This window comes from Protopterus annectens, chromosome 1.part0 (assembly GCF_019279795.1).
Source record: "Protopterus annectens isolate FY-2018-M chromosome 1.part0, PAN1.0, whole genome shotgun sequence".
Taxonomy (NCBI): domain Eukaryota; kingdom Metazoa; phylum Chordata; order Ceratodontiformes; family Protopteridae; genus Protopterus; species Protopterus annectens.
The window spans coordinates 1659338974-1659347267 of record NC_056725.1 but is presented as its reverse complement, the minus strand read 5'-3'; the positions used below and the strand labels follow the sequence as shown (position 1 = coordinate 1659347267).

Genomic DNA, 8294 nt, shown 5'->3' with positions numbered 1-8294 from the left:
ACCAACTGAGCTAATTAACTACGTTGTTTAAAACTGCCACTCAAACTCCATCAGCATGGGAACTGATGTCATGACTCAGCTCAACAAGAGCTGCTGCACCAATACTCCTTGACAGATGACGGATACTGTCTGCCAAAGGTTTGACTACTAAACTCTCCACTTAGAATGCTGATTGGAATTACATTCATTTCTATGAACCTGTGACTTAAATTCCTTCATGATGCTCTGTTTCTTTCGACCAGGAAGGTGATGCTTTCAGATTTCCGAGAAAGTTACTCAAAGCTTCGTCAGTATGCAAGGATCCGGACTGGAACACAATTAAGTGTCAAGTCTGAAACAGAGCTGCTGACAAAAGTCTACCAAGATGCTCCACTGTCTGTGGAGCTGATCGGCGAGCAATTGCAAGAGGCTGAGCAGCAAAAGTGCTATACCTCACTGTGAGGTAGAATTGAGATAGCACATACTACCTTCCGAATGCTGCACCCAGAAAACAGTGCCTAAAAGCACCTGCCGTTCAGCACATAGGAAGAAAAGAAACCATAGGCCCTAATGAGATTTGAACTCATGACCCCTGGTTTACAAGACCAGTGCTCTAACCCCTGAGCTACAGAGCCAGCCGAGATTGGCTTCTGATGTCACTTTTTTAAACATATTTGCTCATTTTTGTTCTTTGCCTTTCAGAAGGGTGATACAATCTGCTTTTTTCAGCTCTTTCATCACACCCAGCCACAAACCTGCATGCATCTGCAGAGTCCTTTGCATGCGATACGGGATATCGTTTTCAAGAAGTCACTTTCTGAATCACTAGAAAGAGCTTGCAGCTTTTGCAATAAGTAAATAAGAACGCTAGAAACAGGGGAGAAAATTTCTTTGAGTGCAGGACTAAAATCTAGTGAATAAAACTCATCTGACTACAGGTGTTAGGGCACCTGATGAAGCACATTTCTTTCCAGCAAACACATCATTTTCCAGCAAGAGCCCAGGGGATTCAAACTCATGACCTTTAGTCTGCAAGGCCAACACCTTAACCACTGCACTAGGAAGCCTGAAGGTGGCAGTAGTCACCCCAGCTTCCTTCAAGCAAGAATTTCTTCATCTGTCATTAATTTGTTTTTTCTTCACCTGTTAACAGAGTAACTGAATTGGCTGTTTTTGCTTCCGTCTTCTGCAATGCATTCCAGAAAACAAAGGCTAGGTATGACCATGGGGGGACAGTTTGTGACGAGGCCAGAGTCGCCGATCAATCTGCATGTTCTTAAGAGGTAAAGCAGAGCAGCTGAAGAAACTTACCCAGACGTCAGGACAGAAGACAGCACTTGAAATGAGTACGAATGGAAGTCAGGAGTGAACACAGTCATTCCGGAGCTGCAAGGCAAGACAGAGGTCAGACCCTTAAGCTGAGCTGCTTGAAAACATGAGGCCAACATGCAGAGCTTCAGAGGGCTGTGGACCGGAGGTCAGGCTTTGACCGTGAGATACAGGTCGAACCTGGCTGGCCCTGTCTGACTGTCACTGTGAGCCACAAGTCATAGCACTAATTGTGTGCACATTGCCCACTTGAAGGGTTGCTAGCCCTACAGCGATCGAACCCGCGACCTTGGCGTTATTAGCACCACGCTCTAACCAACTGAGCTAACCGGCCATGTTTCTTAGTAGGGCCGCTCAAACTCCATCAGCATGGGAACTGATGTCATGACTCAGCTCAACAAGAGCTGCTGCACCAATACTCCTTGACAGATGACGGATTCTGTCTGTCAAAGGTTTGACTACTAAACTCTCCACTGAGAATGCTGATTGGAATTACATTCAGTTCTATGAACCTGTGACTTAAATTCCTTCATGATGCTCTGTTTCTTTCGACCAGGAAGGTGATGCTTTCAGATTTCCGAGAAAGTTACTCAAAGCTTTGGCAGTATGCAAGGATCCGGACTGGAAAACAATTAAGTGTCAAGTCTGAAATAGAGCTGCTGACAAAAGTCTACCAAGATGCTACACTGTCTGTGGAGCTGATCGGCGAGCAATTGCAAGAGGCTGAGCAGCAAAAGTTCTATACTTCACTGTGAGGTAGAATTGAGATAGCTCATACTACCTTCTGAATGCTGCACCCAGAAAACAGTGTCTAAAAGCACATGTTCTTCAGCACATGAAACAAGAGGCCTTGGTAAGGCTTGAACTCATGACCCCTGGTTTACAAGGCCACTGTTCTAACCCCTGAGCTACAGAGCTAGACATGTTTTGCTTCTAATGTCTCTTTTTTAAACATATTTCCTCATTTTTGTTCTTTGCCTTTCAGAATGGTGATACAATCTGCTTTTTTCAGCTCTTTCATCACACCCAGCCACAAAACTGCATGCATCTGCAGTCCTTTGCATGCAAAAATGGATATAGCGCCGTGCAAAGCTTTCTTCAAGAAAGAATTTCTTCATCTGTCTTTCCTTTTCGCCTGTTTACTGAGTGTGAGACATGGGAAGTAGCACTAATTGCTTGCACATTACCCACAAACAAGGTAGCTGGCCTGTACAGGGATGAAACCCACAATCTTGTCATTATTAGCACCACTTTTTAGCCAACTTAGCTAACATGTGAGGTGTTTAAGAATACCATCCAACCTCCATCAGCATGCAAACTGATGTCAATGATGGCATGAGCAATTATATGTAAAGGGTGCTATGCCTCAGCTCAAGAAGTGCTACTATATCAATACACCTCGACAGATGACGGATACTATCTGTCAAAAGTTTGACTACTCAACTCTCCACTGAGAATGCTGCTCCAAATTACTTTCAATTCTTTGAATCTGTGACTTAAATTCCTTAATAATGCTCTGTTTCTTTTGGCCAGGAAGGTGATGCTTTTGGATTTTCTAGAAAGTTTCTCTAAGCTTTGGCCGTGTGTAAGAATCTGGACTGGAATGCAGATAAGTGTCCAGTCTGAAACAGAGCTGGTGAGAAGTCTACGAATATACTAAAGTGTCTGTGGAGCTGATTGGCAAGCAACTACAAGAGCCTGAGCAGAAAAAATTCCGTAGTTCATTGTGAGGTAGAAATGAGCAGGCACACACTACCTTCTGAATGCTGCATCCTGAAAAGAGTTTCTAAAAGTACCTGCCCTTCCATAAAGGAAAAGAAGAAGGGAACACAGACTCTGACAAGATTTAAACTCATGACTGCTGGTTTACTAGACCAGTGCCCTAAACCCTGAGCTACAGAGCCACTCATGAATACGTTTTGATGTACTTTTTTTATACATGCTTGTTCATTGGTGTTCTCTGCCTTTCAACAGGGTGATAGAATTTGCATCTTTGGATCTTTCATCACACCCAAGCCATTCCATAAGTGCATGGGTAGCTATGATGAATTGTGCCATATTGCCCAGTATTTGCCCGGACACACAGACAATCCAGTGACATGCTAAGGGAACTGAAAACTGATTGCACGGTAGCATCTGCAAAATTTGGCTGCCTCAATAAATTATCTTCATTTCGTTTATCTTTCGAATTCTAGTCACCCAAGTTACAGCTAAGGGAGCGGTGAAGTAAGGAAACTTTAAATATGTCCTCTCCTGGTTAAAAGGAGTATGTCATGTCATTTGCAAAACTGCATGTGTCTGCATAGTCCTTTGCATGCAGTATGGGAAATAGATTTGAAGAAGTCACTTTCTGATCACTAGAACCTGCTTGCAGCTATAACAGTAAGTCAGGACCCAGACTGGACCAAGTCTGGCCAGGGATGCATCCAATACTGACCAAGTTGCTGCACTGTCCCTACACACTGATGACAAGTGACTGCAAGAGTCTAAGCAGGAAAACAAGCTGTATGTCTTTATACTAGAAAAGGGATGGAACATTTCTTTGAGAGTGCAGGACTAAAATCTAGTGCCTAAAAGACATATGACTGTGGATGTTATGACAGCTGACGCTCATTCTTCTCAAGCAAGGGTACAGAGGATTCAAACTCATAGCTTCTTGCTTACAAAACCAGCACTTTAACCACTGTACCAGCAATCCTCAAGATGGTAGTATTTAGCACAACTTTCTTCAAGAAAGAACTTTTTTTTCTATCTTTCCTTTTTGCTTGCTAACTGCACATCTTTCTTTGGCAAGAGCTCAAAAGATTCAAACTCATGATTTGTCGTTTATCAATCCAGCACCTTAACCACTGTGCTAGCTAGGCTAAAGATAGGAGTGCCGCACAAAGCTTTCTTCAAGAAAGAATTTCTTCATCTGTCTTTCCTTTTAGCCTGTTTACTGTGCGTGAGACACAGGAAGTAGCACTAATTGCTTGCACATTACCCACAAACAAGGTAGCTGGCCCGTACAGGGATGAAACCCACAATTTTGTCATTATTAGCACCACTCTTTAGCCAACTAAGCTAACATGTGAGGTCTTTAAGACTACCATCCCACCTCCATCAGCATGCGAACTGATGTCAATGATGGTGTGAGCAATTATATGTAAAGGGTGCTATGCCTCAGCTCAAGAGGTGCTACTGTATCAATACTCCTCGACAGATGACAGATACTATCTGTCAAAAGTTTGACTACTCAACTCTCCACTGAGAATGCTGATCCAAACTACTTTCAATTCTATGAACCTGTGACTTAAATTCCTTAATGATGCTCTGTTTCTTTTGGCCAGGAAGGTGATGCTTTTGGATTTTCTAGGAAGTTTCTCTAAGCTTTGGCAGTGTGTAAGAATCTGGACTGGAATGCAGATAAGTGTCCAGTCTGAAACAGAGCTGGTGAGAAGTCTACAAAGATACTAAAGTGTCTGTGGAGCTGATTGGCAAGCAACTACAAGAGCCTGAGCAGAAAAAATGCTGTAGTTCATTGTGAGGTAGAAATGAGCAGGCGCACACTACCTTCTGAATGCTGCATCCTGAAAAGAGTTTCTAAAAGTACCTGCCCTTCCACAAAGGAAAAGAAGAAGGAAAACACAGGTTCTGACAAGATTTAAACTCATGACTGCTGGTTTACTAGACCAGTGCCCTAACCCCTGAGCTACAGAGCCACTCATGGAAGTCTTTTGATGTACTTTTTTTTAAACATGTTTGTTCATTGGTGCTCTTTGCCTTTCAACAGGGTGATAGAATTTGCATCTTTGGATTTTTCATCACACCCAAGCCATTCCATAAGGGCATGAGTAGCTATGCCGAATTGTGCCATATTGCCCAGTATTTGGCCGGACACACAGACAATCCAGTGACATGCTAAGGGAACTGAAAACTGATTGCACGGTAGCATCTGCAAAATTTGGCTGCCTCAATAAATTATCTCATTTCGTTTATCTTTCGAATTCTAGTCACCCAAGTTACAGCTATGGGAGTGGTGCAGTAAGGAAACTTTAAATAGGCCCTCTCCTGGTTAAAAGGAGTATGTCATGTCATTTGCAAAAGTGCATGCATCTGCATAGTCCTTTGCATGCAGTATGGGAAATAGATTTGAAGAAGTCACTTTCTGATCACTAGAACCTGCTTGCAGCTATAACAGTAAGTCAGGATCCAGACTGGACCAAGTCTGGCCATGGATGCATACAACACTGACCATGTTGCTCCACTTTTCCTACACACTGATGACAAGCGACTGCAAGAGTCTATGCAGAAAAACAAGCTGTATGTCTTTATACTAGAACAGGGATTGAACATTTCTTTGAGAGTGCAAGTGCCTAAAACTCATCTGACTGTGTTTGTTATGACAGCTGAAGCACATATTTCTCAAGGATGAGCTCAGAAGATTCAAACTCATAGCCTCTTGTTTACAAAACCAGCACTTTAACCACTGTACCAGCAATCCTCAAGATGGCAGCATTCAGCACAACTTTCTTCAAGAAAGAACATTTTTTTTTTATCTTTCCTTTTTGCTTTCTAACCACACATCTTTCTCAGGCAAGAGCACAAAAGTTTCAAACTCATAATCTCTTGTTTTTCAAACCAGCACCTTAAACACTGTGCTATCAAGGCTGCAGATAACAGTGTCCAGCAAAGCTTTCTTCAAGAAAGAATTTCTTCATCTGTCTTTCCTTTTAGCCTGTTTACTGAGTGTGAGACACAGGAAGTAGCACTAAATGCTTGCACATTACCCACAAACAAGGTAGCTAGCCTGAACAGGGATGAAACCCACAATCTTGTCATTATTCGCACCACTCTTTAGCCAACTTAGCTAACCTTTGAGGTCTTTAAGACTACCATCCAACCTCCATCAGCATGCAAACTGATGTCAATGATGGTGTGAGCAATTATACGTAAAGGGTGCCATGCCTCAGCTAAAGAGGTGCTACTGTATCAATACTCCTCGACAGATGACGGATACTGTCATTCAAATGTTTGACTACTCAACTTTCCACTGATAATGCTGATCTGAATTAATTTCAGTTCTATGAACCTGTGACTTAAATTCCTTCAAGATGCTCTGTTTGTTTTGGCCAGGAAGGTGATGCTTTTAGATTTCCTAGAAAGTTTCTCCAAGCTTTGGCAGTGTGCAAGAATCTGGACTGAAATGCAGATAAATGTCCAGTCTGAAAAAGAGCTACTGAGAAGTCTACCAAGATGCTGAAGTGTCTGTGGAGCTGATTGGCAAGCAACTACAAGAGCCTGAGCAGAAAAAAATGGCATAGTTCATTGTGAGGTAGAAATGAGCAGGCACACACTACCTTCTGAATGTTGCATCCTGAAGAGTATCTAAAACTGCCTGCCCTTCCACATTTAAAGAAAACACTGAAAAATGTATTTTAATTTGTGCACTCTGTTTCTATGCTGTGCTGGATCCAAAGTCTTCTTACGACACAGTGTTGCTGTGCTGTTTAATGCTGAATTGGAGACACAGAGCTTTGCATGACTCCATCTGTCATCTGTTTAAAGCACCAAGCCTTTCAAATTGCACACTGATAAAGAAATATATTTTGCAGCTATAAGCACAGTTACAGATAACTTATTTTATAACAAATAACACATACTCTTTCTGTCAGTTTGTAGCATATATTTACAAAGTTTTCCTTCATTACAGATATGAATGATGACTTCTACAAAATACCTCTCACTGTCCTTTTCTCTCATAACTGAACTACTACAATTGTTATATAGAGTACTAGTCATGCCCATAGATTTTGTTATTTCCTCTTGGTATCTTTTTTGACCTTCTCTGGGAAGTCACATAATGTCTGTTTTTAGTCTTTTCTGTTGTCCGGTCAGCAGTTGTGCTGATGTGAAAATGCACAAATGCACGCAATCAGAATAACAGAAGCATGATAGGAAACACCTGTTCTGTTCCTATTGAAAAAAACATCATGTATTGCTGAGTTTAGATATTTGTTCTGCAAACATGAGAAAAGCACGTGATACTTGCTTTCTTAGGTTTTTTTTTTTGTTGATGCTGTGAAGAGAAGCCTATCTGTTATAGATATAGTATGAATGCCCATTTCACATTGCTAAACTCTATAGATATATTCAAACAAACATTTTATTCTATGCTTTATCTTTCAGCATATTTACAACAGAATTAATTTCAACCTTACATTCATAATATCTAATAAACACCAGCTCTGATGAGATTTGAGCTCATGACTACTGGTTTACTACACCGGTGCTCTAACCACTGAACTACAGAGCCACACATGCAAGTTTTCTGATGTCACTTTTTTTTAAACATGCTTGCTCATTGGTGTTCTCTGCCTTTCAACAGGGTGATAGAATTTGCATCTTTGGATCTTTCATCACACCCAAGCCATTCCATAAGGGCATGGATAGCTATGCCGAATTGTGCCATATTGCCCAGTATTTGGCTGGACACACAGGCAATCCAGTGATGTGCTAAGGGAACTGAAAACTGATTGCACAGTAGCATCTGCAAAATTTGGCTGCCTCAATAAATTATCTTCATTTGGTTTATCTTTTGAATTCTAGTCACCCAAGTTACAGCTTTCGGAGCGGTGAAGTAAGGAAACTTTAAATAGGCCCTCTCCTGGTTAAAAGGAGTATGTCATGTCATTTGCAAAACTGTATGCATCTGCATAGTGCTTTGCATGCAGTATGGGAGATAGATTTGAAGAAGTCACTTTCTGATCACTAGAACCTGCTTGCAGCTATAACAGTAAGTCAGGATCCAGACTGGATCAAGTCTGGCCAGAGATGCTGACAACACTGACCAAGTTGCTGCACTTTCCCTGCACACTGATGACAAGCGACTGCAAGACTCTAAGCAGGAAAACAAGCTATATGTCTTTATGTTAGAAACGGGATGGAACATTTCTTTGAGAGTACAGGACTAAAATCTAGTGCTTATAACTCATCTGACTGTGAGT

The 8294-nt window shown here is 41.7% G+C and overlaps 1 non-coding gene across 1 annotated transcript; it reads right to left on the bottom strand.

The window, feature by feature from the left end:
- Positions 1-541: 541 nt before the first annotated feature.
- On the bottom strand, positions 542-614 carry TRNAT-UGU. The gene has a single exon. It is a non-coding gene; the product is annotated as a tRNA-Thr (tRNA).
- Positions 615-8294: the final 7680 nt, after the last annotated feature.